The sequence below is a fragment of the Oryctolagus cuniculus genome, chromosome 5 (genome assembly GCF_964237555.1).
Source record: "Oryctolagus cuniculus chromosome 5, mOryCun1.1, whole genome shotgun sequence".
In the NCBI taxonomy this organism is placed as follows: domain Eukaryota; kingdom Metazoa; phylum Chordata; class Mammalia; order Lagomorpha; family Leporidae; genus Oryctolagus; species Oryctolagus cuniculus.
Genome location: NC_091436.1, coordinates 13,793,170 through 13,814,853, shown reverse-complemented (window position 1 = coordinate 13,814,853; position 21,684 = coordinate 13,793,170). Strand labels below are relative to the sequence as shown.

Here is a 21,684-nt window from a genome sequence, read left to right as displayed (position 1 = left end):
AGGCAAATTTTGATTAAGGAGGCTTAAAATCAGGCTTGCATTATGAAATGGAATTGTAACTCCAGATTTCCATGTTTAAGAGACATCTTATTTCTGAGAGGACTATGTGTACTCCAGTTCTAGTTTTGGTCTGGTTTCTTTCATTCTGCCAGTTTTTTTTGATATCTGTTTATTTGGTGATTTGGATTTTGCTGGGTTCCCCCCCACACACACACAAATCTATGTTTTGTGACATGTACTTCTCTGCTCTGAGTTTCCTCTGTATATGCATCTCCATGTCCTAAAAAGCATAGAATTAAAAATAATGTGAATAGACCCATTGTTAAAACATAAGATGGAGGAACTTTCAGAAAAACATTAGGAAGCCATAAAAAGAGGATTTTTACATTTAGGCATCAAGGGTACCCAGTAAAAGAGTTAATAAATTTATTGATTTGAAAGATGGGGGAGAGAGAGAGAGAGAGAGAGAGAGAGAGAGAGAGAGAGAGAGATTGCCCAGTAATTCAGTCCCCAAAGCAAATCCAGTAGCCTTGTCTTACATTTGGGTGGCAGGGACTCAGGTGTTTAAGCCAGCAACTGCTGTCTTCCAGACTGTGCATTAGAAGGAATCTGGAATCCGAAGTCAGCTGGTACTCAAATCTGGGATGCAGGCAGCCCAAGCGGTGGCTTAGCTCTTAAGGTACAAATCCCAGGGCCAGTGTTGTGGCATAGCAGGTGAGGCCAATGCCTGCAGTTCAGGCATCCCACGTGGGTGCCAGTTCGAGTCCGGCTGCTCCACTTCCAATCCAGCTCTCTGCTATGGCCTGGGAAAGCAGCAGAAGATGGCCCAAGTCCTTGGTCCCCTGCACCCACATGGGACACCTGGAGGAAGTTCTTGGCTCCTGGCTTTGGATCAGCACAGCTCTGGCTGTTGCAGCCATCTGGGGAGTGAACCATTGGATGGAAGACCTCTCTCTGACTCTCTTTCTTTCTCTGTGTAACTCTGAATTTCAAATAAATAAATAAATCTTTTAAAAAAGGTACAATTCCCTCCCTGCACTTTTCATTAATGTAAGTGAAAACAGTCTACCTGGTTCAACCTATTAAAAGCTAGACATTAAACAAAATGTTGACAGCATAGTGAAGAAAAATAAAACAGCTTAGCCCCCGAAATCAAAAAGCCCAGGAACCACTAAGGAAAACAATATACTAAAACAATTTCTTGTAGTGAATCCTGTCTTTATCTAAGAACTCTTTCTAATATGCAATTAAGATTCTCTCTGGGGTTGCCTTGATCTTCAAAAACTCATTAGTAAAATTTTCCAATTACAGAATGAACAAGTGAATAGAATGAGGTGGAAGAAATACTGTATTGTCATCTTATTTTTATCTCATAAATACAGATAAGGGAAGGAGAGAGATAAGTGCTTTCAGGTAGGCAGCTTGTCATTCATTCATTCAATATCCTGTGTTTTCCAACAAAATGGTTGTAACTAGAAACCATTATTCTTACTGAAATAAGCCAGTCTCAAGAAGACAAGTACCATGTTTTCCCTGACCTGGAGTAACTTAATAGAGTACTAAAAAAATGCAGTATATCAGTGAAACTGACATTTTGAGAAACAAAGATTGTTTATAGCACTTATCTCTACTGTTTTTTCTTCTTACTATTTGTTGAATACTTAGTGCAAGGTTAATCTTATGAGTATAAAATACACTGAAAGTAGATCATTGTAAAAATTAAAGGAAGGAATGGGAAATGAAGGAGCAGGGAGGATGAGAGCGTGTTCAGGAGGGAGGGTAAGGTGGGAAGTATTACTATGCTCCTAAATCTTTATATAGGAAATACATTGTTCACCTTAATTAAAAATAAATCTTTAAAATAAATAAAACATGGTGCAGAAAACAGACACATAAATCGTACAAAGAAATGTAAAACTACTCCAAAGAATGGTTGCATTGCACAGATAAAAAGGATGCTTATCCTAGTCATTGAAATCATGGAACACTTCTGCAATGCAGTGTCAATTCTAAAGAATGTGCAAGCATTGGTGAAGATGTATATGTGTTTTATCTCAAATTGAAAACTTCTAGTAAAGGAAAAAACTGAGTACCCTTAGGCCATGTGATTACTGCTTTAAATAGTTTAGATTAATAGAATAAATCTTATATCATCTCCCAATTTTAAAGAGTATTTAGATTCAAATTTCCAATATGCACATTATGTGATATATGAATAGTGAGTAGCAATTTTAGCTATGTTTTTGTAAAATATTTATTTATTTTACTTGAAAGGCAGAGTTACAGAGAGGCTGAGGCAGAGAGAGAGAGAGAGAGAGAGAGGTCTTCCATCCACTGGTTCCCTCCCCAGATGGCTGCAATGGCTGGAACTGCGCAAATCTGAAGCCAGGAGCCACCAGCTTCTATCAGGTCTCCCACATGGGTGCTGGGGCCCAAGAACTTAGGCTATCTTCTATTTCTTTCCCAGGCCACAGTAGAGAGCTGGATTGAAAGTGGAGCAGCCAGGACTCAAACTGGTGCCCCTATGGGATGCCAGCACTGCAGGCGGCATCTTTATCCACTACACCACAACGCCGGCCCCAGCTGCATTTATACTAGGTATGAATACTTGGTCATAAGACTTCAGTTTATGCTGATTAGTAATTAGGTATGTGAAACATAAAATACCTTCTTGTAACGTCTTATCCTTTAGTAAAAGAATTGGCTTAGCGTGTCACATTGCAAATGAAACTATTATAACATGACACAGGCTTCCGTGCTGTCCTCAAACTTTTATCTGAAGACCAGCAGGAAGAAAGCAAAGAATGAAAGCAGGAACAAATTTCAGAAAGCAAAAACAAATCACTTGCTTAGGTTACTAACTTTTTTCAAAGTGTTTCTTTAAGAAAAGGGACACATACTTTCAACAAATGATATCAAGACTGCATTTATTAAGATATTCTGTGAATACAGAAAAGAAAATAACAAAATTCAGATAATCAAAAATAAAAAACCAAAAATAACAGAAGTTTCTGAATAAAGTTTCATATCTAGAGCTTTTTTATTAAATTTTCTGGTTTTGTTCACTGCCATAGCCTTTAGGAGAGCAGTTGGCACCTAGTGGGGACTCAGTAGCTACCTATTTAATGACACTCATAATTAATTTGGGATTCCTTCCAGCATCTCACAGAACTATAATATGGGAAAGCAATTTTATTTGAGGAAATATTTCTAATGATTTTTGCAGTACTCTCCTTTTACTGCATCTGATTTTTTTCTTTGAACATGGTACCTGTGGTACTAGAAATGATACACTTGAAACCCATCAGTAATCAATTTAGGTTTCCATAGACACAGAAGCCAAAATGCATTCATTTTTTTCCCATGCAGAAATACAACAATAGATTCAAATTTCCTTAAGAAGGTAAACACTGTTCAAAAGATTACATATCCATTTATCTGTGCTAAATATATGACAGGTATTCCTAATTTTACTAGCTGTTAGCTGTTAGCTACTTTACATTATGTTATTATTATATTATATTATATTATATTATTATATATATAAACTCTATTATATTAGAGTTTGAAATTTCTTTTTTGTTTTTTTGACAGGCAGAGTGGACAGTGAGAGAGAGACAGAGAAAGGTCTTCCTTTTTGCCGTTGGTTCACCCTCCAATGGCCACCGCAGCCGGCGCGTTACGACCGGCGCATTGCGCTGATCCAAAGCCAGGAGCCAAGTACTTATCCTGGTCTCCCATGTGGTGCAGAGCCCAAGTACTTGGGCCATCCTCCACTGCACTCCCGGGCCACAGCAGAGAGCTGGCCTGGAAGAGGGGCAACTGGGACAGAATCTGGCGCCCCAACCGGGGCTAGAACCCGGTGTGCCAGCGCCGCAAGGCAGAGGATTAGCCTAGTGAGCCACGGCACCGGCCAGTTTGAAATTTCTATCTTGTTTTGTTTCTGAAACATTCTGATCATTATATTGGTAAGAAAAAAATTTTTCTACTATATTGAACAATTAATAATTATATTTGGTTACTTCCATATGCCTAAAGATCTGTACCAATTTCATTTTGAACAGTGACCAAAAATAAATAAGTAAATATTTTAAATCTATTTTTATTTATAATTTGTGTCACTAATTAATATATGTGGATCAAAATAAATTCTCAAGCACTTTTATAAAAGATGATAATTCGTCATTTAATATTTTAAAAATGCCAGGAATTTTAGGAATTGCCCTTACTCCTTATCATTCCTTGATCAATTTATTGTGTTTAAAACTAGGATCTTTTTGCACGCTTGGAAAATTGTTGTGCATAGAAAACTGGACTTCAAACTCAAAGCACCTGCAAAAAGAAAGGCTTTCTTCCCCAGAGTAGAGTTTACATTCAGGTACAGGAGGACAAGTGTTGGGTCCTGGGAACTGAAAAGAGCCCATGAATAAACTAGGAAATGCAGCCACTCTCCAGGTACTTCAGAGCTACTTGACTCTGTTGAGGGATGTTAAGTATCTGAGATATAAGTAACAAATTAGTAACATTGCAACACTATCTGTGAATAAAATGTAACCTGTATATTTTATATGTTATTTGTGTTTTATTTCTATGGCTGGAGGTTTTGCTGAAACAGCATGGAAGATCGAATTGGTAGATTTATAAGGAGTGGCAAAGGAAACCAATGAAGCGAAGCACTCAATGAAAAATAAACAAGTTTTAACAGTAGTACTACATTTTTACCTACTGAAACAGATAAACTGCATCTTGCCCTGAAAAAATTAATAACCTGACCAAAGAAATTCTATTTTCCTAGGATTACTCATAAGACCTTCTATGACTTGCCATCTACCAATAATATCACTTAGTCACTCATTGTAACCACACCTTGTCTTCCAATTCTCTAAATATGTTCATCACCACCCTGCCTTTCTTTAAGATGCTGGTCCTGCCTAGAACACCCTTTCATGTAATTGTTTGGGACACACAGCTCCTCGACCTGATCTGAAAATCCCATTCTCACTGTTGGACAAATTCTCTCTCATTTTTAGTAGCCTTGTCTTTTCTTCTTTTTTCCTTTTATTTTGTTTTTAAACCAGTATTTTACAAATATTTTTAACAATTATTTTTTAAAAAATATTTAAACAAATATTCAATTGTTTTTAATTGAAATAAAACAATTGAATATTTGTTTAATATAGGCATTTCCTATATACTGTTGAAAGTTATATTTGTCCTAAACACTAATATTGATTCTATAAACTCAACAAAATGATTCCAGGACATGGAGGTTGATAAGAAGATACAAACTGGGGCCGGCACTGTGCCACAGCTGGTTAAAGCCACCAGCAGCACCACTATCCCATATGGGTGCCGGTTTGAGTCTCGGCTGCTCTGCTTCCAATCCAGCTCTCTGCTATGGTCTGGGATAGCAGTGGAAGATGGCCAAAATCCTTGGGCCCCTGCATCCATGTAGGAGACCAGGAAGAAGTTCCTGGCTTCTGGCTTCAGATCAGCTCAGCTCAGGCTATTGCAGTCATCTGGGAAGTGAACCATCAGATGGAAGACCCCCCTCTCTTTCTGTGGCTCTACCTCTCTCTGTAACTCTGACTTTCAAATAAATAAAATAAATCTTTTAAAAAGTTACAAAAATGTAAAGAATGCATATAATCCATACAGATTTGAATTATTTCAAAAGGAGAATTGTGGGAGAAGGAAGTATAGAGAATTTCATGACATATTAAAAAATACTGAATTGAACTGAAGGAATTTTGGAGAAAGAAGAAGCTTTTACACGGTGTTTTTGAAAATATTTGAGTATATCTGCTCTAAATGCACCTACAAATATCATTGAGTTTAAGAACAAAAAGTAACAATCAGTGAAAGTGAAATAATGCCCTGCTAGTTTGCAATAGAAAGGCAATATAACTTAGATATTATCACCCCTAAGAAAGTAGGAAATTCTCCCATTTATGATCATGAGTCAGGTAGACAGTATGTTAATTGAAATAAGCCAGGCAAAGAAACACAATACTACATGATCTCACTTGTTATGTGAAATCAAAAATAGTTATAGAAGCAGACAGTAAAACTGTGTTTGCCAGGGGTTGTGACAGGGAGAGATAGAGAGCTGTTGGTCATAAGGCACAAGAGTTCAGTGAGGCAAGATAAATAAGTTCTGCAGATCTGAAGTTCTGCACAGTGACTATTGTTAACAAAACTGTGCTGTATACTTGAAACATGCTAAAGGAAGGGGTCTGAGGAGTTCTCTCGAGGAAGGAAGGGAGACAAGGAGAGAAGGAGGGAAGAGGGAGGGAGGGAGGGAGGGAAAGAGAAGGTAGGGAGGAAGGGAAAGTAAAAAGAAATTTTTAAAAAATATACCAGCATTCACTTGGTACAGTGGTAAGACACTGCTTGGAATGCCCACGTTTCATATTGGAGTGCCTTGCTGGAGTCTTAGCTCTGATTCTGATTTCTGCTCCTTGCTAGGGCACACCCTGGGAAGCAGCAGCTGATGGCTCAAGGACCTAGGTTTTTGCCATACTCATAGTAGGTCCAGATTGGTATGGGTTCTGGTCTCCTGGCTTCAGTCTAGCCTATCCCTCATTATTGTGACATTTGGGAAGTGAATCAGCAGATAAAAGATCTCTGTCTCTCTCCCTCTTTCCCTGTCTACCTTTCACATAAACTCTTTTTTACATAAAGAATTTACCTCAGTTCACTGTAGGCAAGAGTTCTAAGTCATTTTGGTACCTGATAATCTAAATAAAGCTAATCCACGTGTACACATAACCTTAAATAAAATGCGTAAGAGGGCATTTATTTAGATTGAGCTCCTACACTTGACAGCAATGGGCAAAGCCAAAAAGGAGTCACTTGTGCTAAAATTCTGAGTCACCATGCAAAAAGGAAGTTGCTTGTCTGACCTTCTGAGGAATCAAAAACAAAGAGAAATAATAGCTAGTTCTCCACACAGGACACTTTTAATTGGCACAACAAGAAAGCACCCTCTGCTTTAACCTTAACAAGGAAAATAGCTTTGAAATAACCAATATGCTTTTTTTTTTTTAATTTTAAGAAATTTAATGGGATCCTGGATAGAAAAGGCCAAATCTACATTTTTAAAGAAAATTAAAGGGGGAAAAGTACAAGAAATAAACAATTCAGTTTGAGACAGTACAATATATACAATGTTCTAAAATACATGTCTGAGAATATAATGTTGATATATTTGAAGAGTGTGGTTTTTCAAAGTCACCAAGTTATACACATCAAATATGCAACTTTTGTATATTGATTATATCTCAACAAAGTTGTTAAAAAGCGGAGACAGATGACTCAAAGGGGTCTGTTGAGAGTTCAGAGCAAGTGGGAATGTAAAGTTTCTCAAGCACTAAGCAAACTGGAAGAAAATGTTTCTACATATGACAAAAACAGGCATATGGATAATTTATATAAGGCACTTTTTTAGGCAAAAGACAAGGTTTGGATGCTTGATATTGTTCCCAATGCTGATCTTGTGTTTCTTACACCTACTGTACTACATATGCTAAAGAGAACACACATCTTTTCAGTTTTGAGTAAAACATCCTAAACCAGGTTATCAACAGGGATGGCTTTCTGGGGGATGGGACCTGTGTTGCACAAGGTCCCATACTTCACATTATGTTCTACTCTCATAATATTCTGGAATTCTGAAATCTTCTTTAACAAAGATTCCTGAAACTTTACTTTGCATTAAGCCCCACAAATAACACAGCAGAGGCATTACGTATGATAGGCATATCATCTGGTCTCTTTAATTGTTCTTTATTTGTTTAGGATTATCCTGGCTACAGAACCTCAACTTAGTCACAAGTCCACATGTACTGAATATTTTCAAACCAGAATACAGGATCTAAGGTGAACACATAGCACTAAATTGCAATTTAACATTTAATAATGCATAAATAGTTCTGTTAAAGGTCATGTACTAATTGACATGACAGTAAATGAAACATAGGCAAACACTAGAAAAGATACATGTCAGTTGTGTTTACATCTATTTATTTATTTATTTTTCCAGGGCAAAAACTTTTTATTTTAATTTTAGCTTTTTTTTTTTTGACATTTTTTACCGCAGTAAGAAACAACGAAATCCAGTCATTTGCAACAAAATGGAGGAATCTGGAACACATCATGCTGAGTGAAATAAGCCAGTCCCAAAGGGACAAATACCATATATTCTCCCTGATCGGTGACAACTGACTGAACACCAAAAAGGAAACCTGTTGAAGTGAAATGGACACTATGGGAAACGGTGACTTGGTCAGCATGGCCCTGACTGTTAATGAACAACTTAATACATTATCCCTCTTAGTAGTTTTTTTGTCTGTTCTACTTAATATGACTGGTTTAATTCTGTAATTAATACACAGTTATTCTTAAGTGTTGAAATTTAACTGAAATGTGATCCCTGTTAAACATAAGAGTGGGAATAAGAGAGGGAAGAGATGTATAATTTGGGACATGCTCAAGCTGACTTGCCCCAAATGGTAGAGTTAGAAACATACCAGGGGACTCCAATTTAATCCCATCAAGGTGGCATGTACCAATGCCATCTCACCAGTCCAAGTGATCAATTTCAGTTCACAATTGATCATAATGAAAGGACTAAGAGTCAAAGGAAGCACATAAACAAGTCTAGTACCTGCTAATACTAACTGATAGAATAAATAAAGGGGAGAGTGATCCAACATGGGAAGCGAGATACTCAGCAGACTCACAGAATGGCAGATGTCCTAAACAGCACTCTGGCCTCAGAATCAGCCCTAAAGGCATTCGGATCTGGCTGAAAAGCCCATGAGAGTATTTCAGGCATGGAAAGCAAAGACATTCTGGGGAAAAAAAAAAAAAAAAAAAAAAAAAAAAACCCTAAATGAAAGATCTCTGTGAGTGAGATCCCAGTGGAAAGAACAGGTCATCAAAGAAGGAGGTACCTTTCTCTGAAGGGAGGAGAGAACCTCCACTTTGACTATGACCTTGTCTAAACAAGATAAGAGTCGGTGAACTCAAAAGGCTTCCATAGCCTTGGAAACTCATGACTGGTGCATAGGGAGATTACTGATGCCATAGACAGGAGTGTCAATTGGTAAAGTCAACAACAGGAGTCACGGTGCACTTACTCCTCATGTAGGATCTCTGTCCTTAATGTGCTTTACATTGAGACTTATTGCTATAATGAGTACTCAAACAGTATATTTCGCTTTGTGTTTCTATGGGGGTGCAAACTGTTGAAATCTTTACATAATGTATACTAAACTGATCTTCTGTAAAAAAAAAAAAAAAAGGAAGAAGAAATTATCAATTCCCAACTGGACTCTCACTGGGATTAAACATATCAATAGGTCTGATCTGATTTCATCATCATTTAAAAATCATCTATTATTTTTCACTTTATGTTTGTGTGGGAGCAAACTGCTGAAATCTTTACTTAATGTATGCTAAACTGATCTTCTGTATATAAAGAGAATCGAAAATGAATCCTCATGTGAATGGAAGGGGAGAGGGAGTGGGAAAGGGGAGGGATGCGGGTGGGAGAGTCGATATCGGGGGGAAGCCATTGTAATCCATAAGCCGTACTTTGGAAATTTATATTCATTAAATAAAAGTTAAAAAAAATGCCAATATGCTTTTTTAAAAAAAGATATTTATTTTATTTGAAAGGCAGAGTTACAGAGAGGCAGAGGCAGAGAGAGGAAAAAGAGAGAGAGAGAGAGAGAGAGAGAGAGAGAGAGAGAGAATCTTCCATCCACTAGTTCACTCCCCAGATGGTCACAATAGCCAGAGCTTCACCAATCCAAAGCCAGGAGCCAAAGCCAGGAGCCAGGAGCCAGGGACTTCTTCCTGGTCTCCCACATGAGTGCAGAGGCCCAAGGACTTGGAGCATTTTCTATTGCTTTCCCAGGTCATAGCAGAGAGCTAGATTGGAAGTGCAACAGCTGGGACTTGAAGTGGCACCTGTATGGGAAGCCAGCACTGCAGGCTGTGGCTTTACCCACTATGCCACTGCACTGGCCCCCCAGTATGCTTTTTATTTCATTATACTGCTTATTTCAGGGTTTTTCTGAACCTCTGTTCTGGAGGATGCTCTATTTGCAACTTGTTCTTGCTCAAATCAAATGTGTTAAATGTATTTTGTTAGTTTTTTTTTTCTTTTATCATTGCAACCTCCTGTTTCTCTCTCCCCACCCCACCACTGTGTGTGTGTGTGTGTGTGTGTGTGTGTGGTTACAATTTTAGACAATAGTCAGTAAAAATTGCCAAATCCAATTCTAGGCAGTGACTACAAATACCTTGAGCTACAGTCTACATACAAAGGTGAAGACCACAGGTCTTCCACTTGCTTTCTCAATTATCATAGGAAATGCCTTTGTGAAATTGGGAAAGTAACACTTAAAAAACAAGTGTGAAGGTAGAAGGATTATATGGATATAATAAAGTATTTAAAGGGACAGTTTTAATTAACAATTGAAGAAAGTTGTCATAATATCAAGTGAGAGGCAACATTTATGATGAATGGGTGGAGATCTGGTTTGAGAAACATTAAACTCTCCCATTACTTGAAGGTATAGGAGAATCAGGAGACAGACATTTGGTGGCATCTTTACCTCACACTAGAGTGCCTGGTTTGTGTTCTGAATCTGCTTCTGATTCTAACCTCCCGCTAATGTGGTCATGCATTAGAATAAAAAGTCTCAGATTTATAATATATAGGCTTCAGGTCCATCTCTTCTACTAGCAGCTCTGTGACTTTAGAAAAGTAGATTATCAGTCTGCTTCAAGATTGCACATGGGTAAATTTAAGGAGATAATGGCTTTCAAAGGCCCCTTATAGCTCTAATAACAATGATTCTACCATTTTTGGTGACTAATATGAGAATTATAAATCAAAGTAGTCCAAAGTGGGAGATTTAAGAGTGGGCCCTAGGGAAGCTGTTAAATTGCAATAGAGGGTCAATCGCATTCTACTTCCATAACAATACTTGGCATGATAAGAAAATTCCAGTACTCTTTAGGATCTTTTAGTTATATACAAGGGGATAGTGAGGAGGAGAGATTCCAAGCTGGCCAAATAGGGAGGGAGCTAACTGATAGTCCAGGAGAAGATAGTTTAATAAAAGTGGAGATAGTGTAGTCTCAAGGAAGAGTTATGGAAAAAACAGCAGAGGAAACTCTTCTGTAATTAGAGGTACATAGTGGACCTATGTGGAGGGCACTAGTGCCCATGGCTCAGGACTTTAGCTGCCAAGAGCCTCTGCACTATTATAAATGTATATGCACCTAATTAGAGGGCACTGGGCTATTTAAAAGACATGTTAATGAACTTAAATGGAGACTTAGACTCCAATATAACAGTACTGGGGACTTCAGTACTCTACTTTCAGCAATGGACATATCAACCAGACAGAAAATCAACAAGGAAACTGCAGATATAATCAACACTATAGAACAAATGGATATAACAGATATCTACAGAACTTTTCATCCTACACTTAAAGAATACACATTCTTTTCAGCAGTGCATGGAACTTTCTTTTTTTCATTATTTATTTGACAGATAGAGTTAGACAGTGAGAGAAAGAGGCGGAGAGAAAGGTCTTCCTTCTGCTAGTTCACCTCCCAAATGGCCGCTATGGCCAGAGCTACACCGATCCGAAGCCAGGAGCCAGGTGCTTCCTCCTGGTCTCCCATGCGGGTGCAGGAGCCCAAGCACTTGGGCCATCCTCCATTGCCTTCCTGGGCCACAGCAGAGAGCTGAACTGGAAGAGAAGCAACTGGGACTAGAACCCAGCGCTCAGATGGGATGCTGGTGCCGCAAGCAGAGTATTAACAAAGTGAGCCAAGTCACCAGCCCCATGGAACTTTCTCTAAGATTGACCACACTCTAGGCCATAAAGCAAGTCTCAGAAAATTCAAAATAATCAAAATCATACTATGAATCTTCTCAAACCACAATGGAATGAACCTGGAAATTAGCAACTCAGGAATCCCTAGAGCATATGCAAACACATGCAGACTAAACAGCATGCTCCTGAATGAACAGTGGGTCATAGAAGAAATCAAAAACTTTCTGTAAGCAAATGAAGATAACAATGCAACATATCAAATCCTTAATGTATTGTACTATGTGAGTTAACAGTAAAACTAGGACTCAAACAGCACTTTATACTTTGTGTATCTGTGTGGGTTCAAACTGTTGAAATCTTTACTTTGTATATACTAAATTGATCTTCTGTATTTAAAGAAAATTAAAAATGAATCTTAATGCACCCTGAAGAATGGGATGGGAGAGTGAGTAGGAGATGGGATGGTTGTGGGTGGGAGGGATGTTATGGGGGGGAACACAATAATTCAAAAGTTGTACTTTCAAAATTTATATTTATTAAATAAAAGTTTTTTTTTAAATTACATACTAGGAAAAAAGATGGGAAAATTGAGCAAAAGAAATATGTTAGAAGTTGATTTCTTCTCTGATTTTAATTATTTCTCTTCTCCTACTAGATTTGGGTCTGGTTTGCTGTAGGTTTTCTAGATCCTTGAGGTGAATTGAAAGCTCATCTATTTGGTGCCTTTCCAATTTCTTGATGTAGGCACCTATTGATATAAACTTTCCTATTAACACTGCTTTTGCTGCGTCCCGTAAGTTTTGGTATGTTGTGCTGCTATCCTCATTTACTTCCAGAAAGTTTTTGATTTCTCTTTTGATTTCTTCTATGACCCATTGATCATTCAGGAGCAAAAATATGGAACGCTTCACGAATTTGCGTGTCATCCTTGCGCAGGGGCCATGGATTCACTGCTGAATTCTACCAGACATTTAAAGAAGAACTAACTCTAATTCTTCTCAAACTATTCAGAACAATCGAAGAAGATGGAATCCTCCCAAATTCTTTCTATGAAGCCAGCATCACCTTAATTCCTAAGCCAGAGAAAGATACAGCACTGAAAGAGAATTACAGACCAATATCCCTGATGAACATAGATGCAAAAATCCTCAATAAAATTCTCGCCAATAGAATGCAACAACACATCAGAAAGATCATCCACCCAGACCAAGTGGGATTTATCCCTGGTATGCAGGGATGGTTTAATGTGCGCAAGACAATCAATGTGATACACCACATTAACAGACTGCAGAAGAAAAACCATATGATTATCTCAATAGATGCCGAGAAAGCATTTGATAAAATACAACACCCGTTCATGATGAAAACTCTAAGCAAACTGGGTTTGGAAGGAACATTCCTCAATACAATCAAAGCAATCTATGAAAAACCCACAGCCAACATCCTATTGAATGGGGAAAAGTTGGAAGCATTTCCACTGAGATCTGGGACCAGACAGGGATGCCCACTCTCATCACTGCTATAAATATAGTTCTGGAGGTTCTAGCCAGAGCTATTAGGCAAGAAAAAGAAATGAAAGGGATACAAATTGGGAAGGAAGAACTCAAACTATCCCTCTTTGCAGACAATATGATTCTTTATTTAGGGGATCCAAAGAACTCTACTAAGAGACTATTGGAACTCATAGAAGAGTTTGGCAAAGTAGCCGGGTATAAAATCAATGCACAAAAATCAACAGCCTTTGTATACACAGGCAATGCCATGGCTGAGGAAGAACTTCTAAGATCAATCCCATTCACAATAGCTACAAAAACAATCAAATACCTTGGAATAAACTTAACCAAGGACGTTAAAGATCTCTACGATGAAAATTACAAAACCTTAAAGAAAGAAATAGAAGAGGATACCAAGAAATGGAAAAATCTTCCATGCTCATGGATTGGAAGAATCAATATCATCAAAATGTCCATTCTCCCAAAAGCAATTTATAAATTCAATGCAATACCAATCAAGATACCGAAGACCTTCTTCTCAGATCTGGAAAAAATGGTGCTGAAATTCATATGGAGGCACAAGAGACCTTGAATAGCTAAAGCAATCTTGTACAACAAAAACAAAGCTGGAGGCATCACAATACCAGATTTTAGGACATACTACAGGGCAGTTGTAATCAAGACAGCTTGGTACTGGTACAGAAACAGATGGACAGACCAATGGAACAGAATTGAAACACCAGAAATCAACCCAAACATCTACAGCCAACTTATATTTGATCAAGGATCTAAAACTAATTCCTGGAGCAAGGACAGTCTATTCAATAAATGGTGCTGGGAAAATTGGATTTCCACGTGCAGAATCATGAAGCAAGAACCCTACCTTACACCTTACACAAAAATCCACTCAACATTGATTAAAGACCTAAATCTACGACCTGACACCATCAAGTTACTAGAGAACATTGGAGAAACCCTTCAAGATATTGGCACAGGCAAAGAATTTCTGGAAAAGACCCGGGAGGCACAGGCAGTCAAAGCCAAAATCAACTATTGGGATTGCATCAAATTGAGAAGTTTCTGTACTGCAAAAGAAACAGTCAGGAGAGTGAAGAGACAACCGACAGAATGGGAAAAAATATTTGCAAACTATGCTACAGATAAAGGGTTAATAACCAGAATCTACAAAGAGATCAAGAAACTCCACAAAAACAAAACCAACAACCCACTTAAGAGATGGGCCAAGGACCTCAATAGACATTTTTCAAAAGAGGAAATCCAAATGGCCAACAGGCACATGAAAAAATGTTCAAGGTCATTAGCAATCAGGGAAATGCAAATCAAAACCACAATGAGGTTTCACCTCACCCCGATTAGAATGGCTCACATGCAGAAATCTACCAACAACAGATGCTGGCGAGGATGTGGGGAAAAAGGGACACTAACCCACTGTTGGTGGGAATGCAAACTGGTCAAGCCACTATGGAAGTCAGTCTGGAGATTCCTCAGAAACCTGAATATAACCCTACCGTTCGACCCAGCCATCCCACTCCTTGGAATTTACCCAAAGGAGTTTAAATTGATAAAGAAAAAAGCGGTCTGCACCCTAATGTTTATTGCAGCACAATTCACAATAGCCAAGACCTGGAACCAACCTAAATGCCCATCAACGGTAGACTGGATAAAGAAATTATGGGATATGTACTCTTTAGAATACTATACCGCAGTAAGAAACAACAAAATCCAGTCATTTGCAACATAATGGAGGAATCTGGAACACATCATGCTGAGTGAAATAAGCCAATCCCAAAGGGACAAATACCATATATTCTCCCTGATCGGTGACAACTGACTGAACACCAAAAAGGAAACCTGTTGAAGTGAAATGGACACTATGGGAAACGGTGACTTGGTCAGCATGGCCCTGACTGTTAATGAACAACTTAATACATTATCCCTCTTAGTAGTTTTTTTGTCTGTTCTACTTAATATGACTGGTTTAATTCTGTAATTAATACACAGTTATTCTTAAGAGTTGAAAATTAACTGAAATGTGATCCCTGTTAAACATAAGAGTGGGAATAAGAGAGGGAAGAGATGTATAATTTGGGACATGCTCAAGCTGACTTGCTCCAAATGGTAGAGTTAGAAATATACCAGGGGACTCCAATTTAATCCCATCAAGGTGGCATGTACCAATGCCATCTCACCAGTCCAAGTGATCAATTTCAGTTCACAATTGATCATAATGAAAGGACTAAGAGTCAAAGGGAGCACATAAACAAGTCTAGTACCTGCTAACACTGACCGATAGAATAAATAAAGGGGAGAGTGATCCAACATGGGAAGTGAGATACTCAGCAGATTCATAGAATGGCAGATGTCCTAAATAGCACTCTGGCCTCAGAATCAGCCCTAAAGGCATTCGGATCTGGCTGAAAAGCCCATGAGAGTATTTCAGGCATGGAAAGCCAAGACACTCTGGCAAAAGATCTCTGTGAGTGAGATCCCAGTGGAAAGAACAGGTCATCAAAGAAGGAGGTACCTTTCTCTGAAGGGAGGAGAGAACCTCCACTTTGACTATGACCTTGTCTAAACAAGATAAGAGTCGGAGAACTCAGAGGGCTTCCATAGCCTTGGAAACTCATGACTGGTGCATAGGGAGATTACTGATGCCATAAACAAGAGTGCCAATTGGTAAAGTCAACAACAGGACTCACTGTGCACTTACTCCTCATGTAGGATCTCTGTCCTTAATGTGCTGTACATTGAGATTTAATGCTATAACGAGTACTCAAACAATATATTTCACTTTGTGTTTCTATGGGGGTGCAAACTGTTGAAATCTTTACTTAATGCATACTAAACTGATCTTCTGTAAAAAAAAAAAAAGAAATTATCAATTCTCAACTGGACTCTCACTGGGATTAAACATGACAATAGGTCGGATCTGATTTCATCATCATTTAAAAAAATCATCTATTATTTTTCACTTTATGTTTCTGTGTGGGAGCAAACTGTTGAAATCCTTACTTAATGTATACTAAGCTGATCTTCTGTATATTAAGATAATTGAAAATGAATCTTGATGTGAATGGAAGGGGAGAGGGAGTGGGAAAGGGGAGGGTTGTGGGTGGGAGGGACGGTATGGGAGGGAAGCCATTGTAATCCATAAGCCGTACTTTGGAAATTTATATTCATTAAATAAAAGTTAAAAAAAAAGAATAAATAAAAGACTTCTGAGGCCTCCTGTAGCCGAATTGTAAACCATTTAACACAAAAAGAGAATCCTAAAGGCAGTTAAAGAAAAAAAGTAAATTACATATAAAGGAAAGTCCATTAGACGAAAAGCAGACTTCTCAGCAGAAACCCTCTAAGCCAGAAAAAAAACTGCCAACCATCCAAGATTAGTATGTTCAGCAAAGCTATAAAGTAAGGGGAAAATAACACTAGAGTTTGAAAGGTATATGGTTGGAAAAGAGATAACAAGATATTTTGGGTAAGATGTTTGTGGATATATATCTCAATAAGCAAAACAGGTGAATATATTTTGTTTTCTGTGAATACCCATCATCAAAAGGTAACCTCCACACAGGAGGACTTTAATAATCAAGGTGATAGGATGAACCCATTCTGTAGATACTAGTCAGCTTCTTTCTCCAGCCAACACTGTCTTCAACAAAATAGCTGCTGAACAAATTGGCCATGGTAGCAGAGTTGGCAGTGATGTGTGAGCTCAATAACCTGGACTTCCACTTATCAAGGGCAACTTGGCTGAGCAGCTGATTTGCCCATAACAGAAATCAACACTGATCCCCGAGATTGGCACAATCCTCTGCTATGTAGTAACAGGTTGATTGCATCAGATAGCTTTCCTCATGGAAACATCAGTGTTCTGTTACTAATGTAATAGATTCTTATTCTGTGACTTCATCAACTTGGGTTGCTATAAAAATGTCAATAGACAGGGTGGATTAAATGTAATTTTTTTTTTCTTGCAGTTCAAGATCCTACAAATCTGAGATCTGGGTTCTAGCATGGTCATATTCTGGTGGGGTTCCTCTTCAAGACTGAGAATTTCCAACTTACTTATATAAATTTGAGAAACATATGCTCACACGGTGTGGGGAGAGTATCTTCCATCTGCTAGTTCACTCCCCAAATGCCTCTAGTGGCCAGGACCAGGCCAGTGTGAAGTCAGGATCCAGAAACTCAATCCAAAACTCCCATGTAGGTGACAGGAACCCAATTACTTGAGTCATCACCTGCTACCTCCTATAGTGTACATTATCAGGAAGCTAGATTTGGAAACAAAGCTGGCTCTCTGAACCATGCATTCTGATATGGAATACAGATGTCCTAAGAGATGTCTTAACTGCTAAACCTAATGCCTGACCCTTGCCTTCTCATTGTATCCTCACATGGCAATATGAAAGGAGAAATAGGCACCCTGAAAGCTCTTTAAAGGACATTATTATAATTCATGAGTGTTTCACCCTCTTAATCTCCTCTATCCTATTTACTGCCCAAAGGCTCCTTATCCCAATATTATCTATTTAAGGCTAGAATTTCAAGATAAATTTTAGAGACGTACAAACATTGACCCTATAGCACTCTGGATAACAATCTCCATTATCTGCATGCAATACTTCTTCCAAAACTACCACCAAAGTGTAGGCCTTTGGCACAGTGTTTAAGATGTTTCAGGATGTCTGCATCCCATGTTGCAGTGTCTTCATTTTATCATAGCTCAACTACCCATTACATTTTCCTGCAAATGCTCACCCTGAGAGGCAGCAGGTAATGACCCATGTGCTTGGGTTCTTGTCACTCACATGGGAGTCCTGGACTGAGTTCCAAGCTCTTGTTTCAGCCTGACTCAATCTTGGCTGTTGTAGTCATTTGGAGAGTGAAACAGCAGATAAAAGATCTATATCTCTTTCTCTTTAAAAAATAAATTATTTTTAAAAGAAATACAGAAAAAATAACATTAGTGGACTTGCAGAATCCACCATCATAGTATTCTACACAACACTGCATCTGTTCAAGAAATGTAGAAGTCTTAGTCCCAAAGGAGGAATGCTTGCTGAAAATTTTGCCTCGTGACTGAATCAACAGTCAAAAAAGTGGTGGCTCCTGATTGCAAGGAGAAAGCATATGGCTACTCTATAATGAAAATGAGACAGACTGTGTCAAGAAAATAGAGGCTGTTTTCCTTAGGGTACTTTCTAGATTAGTATGCCCTGAGATCACAAGCTTACCATGTGTTGGTCATGGGAAGTCAATTCATTTTGCCTTAAATTATGGAAAAAGCATTCACAGTGAATGAAAAATGTCCATTCTCCAAAGGGAATCAGCACACAGAAGACAACAGGGAAATTCTTTCTGGATAAGTAGAAACAACCCTCTTCCAACAATCATGCAGAAACCTCTGAACAATTGTTTACAGTGGAAGCTATCAACTCTCAGTTCTAACAAAAGAGTAAGAATTGTGGATTCTTTGCAGCCCATCTTCATGTGAAATTGGTGTGTATTTTTGGTATTTGTGAGGAAACCTCTGCTCTTTTTATTTCTCTGTGCCATTACTCTTATTTCTTCAAACAAAGCATCTAAATATAAATATATTTTCTTCATGTTTCAAGAAATTGTAAAATATTTTAAAGGAAGTATTTGTCCTAATCACAATCAGTTTTGCTAATTTACTATCCATACTTTCAAATACATAGAATAATCTATGGAAAACAATACCATAGAGGTTAATTTAAAAATAAAGAGAGAGGGCTATTATAGCCAACTAAGAAGAAAAGTCCCTCTAGCAACTTGTTTTACTTCCTTCTAACAGAAACCCTTTTCATGGTTAAGAATCTGTTGCTCTAGCAAGAAAAATGCTCAGAAGGATTCAGAGTTATTCTAGCATTGATGATAAAAGACAACTGTGCAGACTGTGCAGGTGCCTCTACAAGTAACCACTGTTCTGTCTCAGCATCTGTATTAGATTATAAGAATAACTGAATATTATAAACTTCATTTATTCTCATGGTTTCTTGGACATTTAATTCTGACTTGATTACTTTTTTTAAAGTGGGGCCAAAGATGGAGAAATGATGGAACAGGGACGGAGCTTACTGCTCTAGGCTAAGGGAAGAGAGTTTTAAAAAGTGGAGAGAGTGCAATCTCAGGTAAGAGTTAGGGAGAAAATCACAGTGAAACCTCCACAGAAGGAAGAGGGACACTCTAGCTCTACATGGAGGGTGTGGCTGCACAGCATGAGCACAGATACAACACAGTACCACAGCAGCTGAGAGCCTCATTGCCAGTTTTGAAGAGTGAGATGAAACAAGACTTCATAAGCCTAAGTCACTAGTGACATAACTGCAGGGAGAGCCTGGAACGAGTCTGGCCTGGAACCCTGTCAGAAAATAGGATACTTGCCAAATAAGAGGGGGAAAGGGGCATTTTTCCCTCCCCAACCCCCAACAACAGAACCATGCAACTGGCTGAGAGAAGGAGGGCACCATTTTGGACATACATACAGCTGCATCAGCTTGTGTCTGTGTTTCCAGCAACCAGCTGAGAGGAGATGCCTGAGTTTGTCTGGAAGGATTGACAGGGGATTGGGCACCCATGTAAGACTGTGAGGTACCCCTAGATGAGACTGACTGGAAAGTAGAGTGGATCCTCAGGGCCCCATGACTGTAAGTGCCTTGTGTGCTAGGATTCCGGAAACCCTATGACTATGTAGGAGGGCACAGGGAGTGACTCAAGCTCTGGGTAGTCACTGTGGGCAGTTCTAAATACTTAGGTCTCCCTGATTGCCTGGGGTGAGTCATTGTGGTAGGATCCATTCTCACACTGAAGATTGTGTGGACCATTTGTGTGGTTCTTGTGGCAGAAAGGATGAATATTGCACCCATTAAGGCTAGTGCCCAGGTATTTATCACCTTGGAAGAGAAGAGGTAAGGGTGAGACTACACCAACATAGCTGTTCAAACATAAAAAAAGAATGGAGATCTACAATGCCCAAATTAGGTGTCACCCTGTATACTTCCACAACACTGGAGCACGGAACAAGCTCCCTGGCCATACCCAGCATATGCCTCTGGGTATTCACTGAAAAAACAGACACTCCACTAAGCCACAGAGGGATAGTCCAAAGAGAAAACCCATCAGAAGAAACAATACCAACAAGTGTCTCCACAAATACCTAAAACTAAATACCAAAATTAAAGAAACAAGAATAAGGAAAACAGCATGATATCCAAAAAGGAGCACAACAATACTTTAGTAATAGAATGTGAAGATGAAGAGACTGATGAAATGCTGTAAATGGAATTCAAATGATTACTCATAGGGATCAAATGATCACTAGTAATCATAATGGGATCAATTTAACAGGAAGATATGACTATGATAAACATATATGCCCCCAAATACAGGACACTTTAGTACTTAAAAAATTGTTAATGGAGCTAAAGGGAAACATAGACTCCAATATATTGGAATGGAGAACATCAACACTCCACTTTCATCAATGGACAGATCAATTAGACAAAAAACCAGCAAAGAAACAACAGAGTTAACCAACATAATAGACCAAATGGACCTGACTGATACCTATAGAATTTTTTCATCCCAAATTTGCAGAATACACATTCTTCTCACCAGGGCATGGAACATTCTCTAGGCTAGACCATATGCTAGGACATAAAGTAAGTTTCAGCAAATTCAGAAAAACTTGAAATCACACCATGCATCTTCTCTGACCCCAGTCAAATTATGCTGGAAATCAACAAATCAACAATCTCTAGATCATATGCAAATACATTTATAATGAACAGCATGCTACTAAATGAACAGTGAGTAATGGGAGAAATAAAAATAAAAATAAATTCTGCAAACAAATGAAGATGACAATATGAAATCTGAAAACTTACGGGATACAGCAAAGGCAGTGTTATGAGAAAAGTTTGTAGCAATCGGTGCTTACATCAAAAAAATTGGAAAGTACCCAATAAAAGAGCTATGAATATGTCTCAAGGGCATGGAATCAAAAAAAGAAACACACCCAAAATTAATAGGAGAAAAAAATATTTAAAATTAGGGAAGAAACAAACAAAAAATACAAAAGATCTGTGAAATGAAGCATATTTTTTGAAAAAATAAGCAAAATTGATACATCATTGGCCCAACTAATGAAAAAAATCAAAATCAGTAAAATCAGAGATAAAAAAGAAATGTAACAACAGATACCACAGAAATAAAAAAAAATCAGGAATACTTCAAAGAGCTGAATTCCAACTAATCAGGAAACCTAGAAGAAATGA

The 21,684-nt window shown here is 38.3% G+C and overlaps 1 pseudogene; it reads right to left on the bottom strand.

The window, feature by feature from the left end:
• Positions 1-12,758: 12,758 nt before the first annotated feature.
• LOC127493334 (U6 spliceosomal RNA) lies at positions 12,759-12,896 on the bottom strand (annotated as a pseudogene).
• Positions 12,897-21,684: the final 8,788 nt, after the last annotated feature.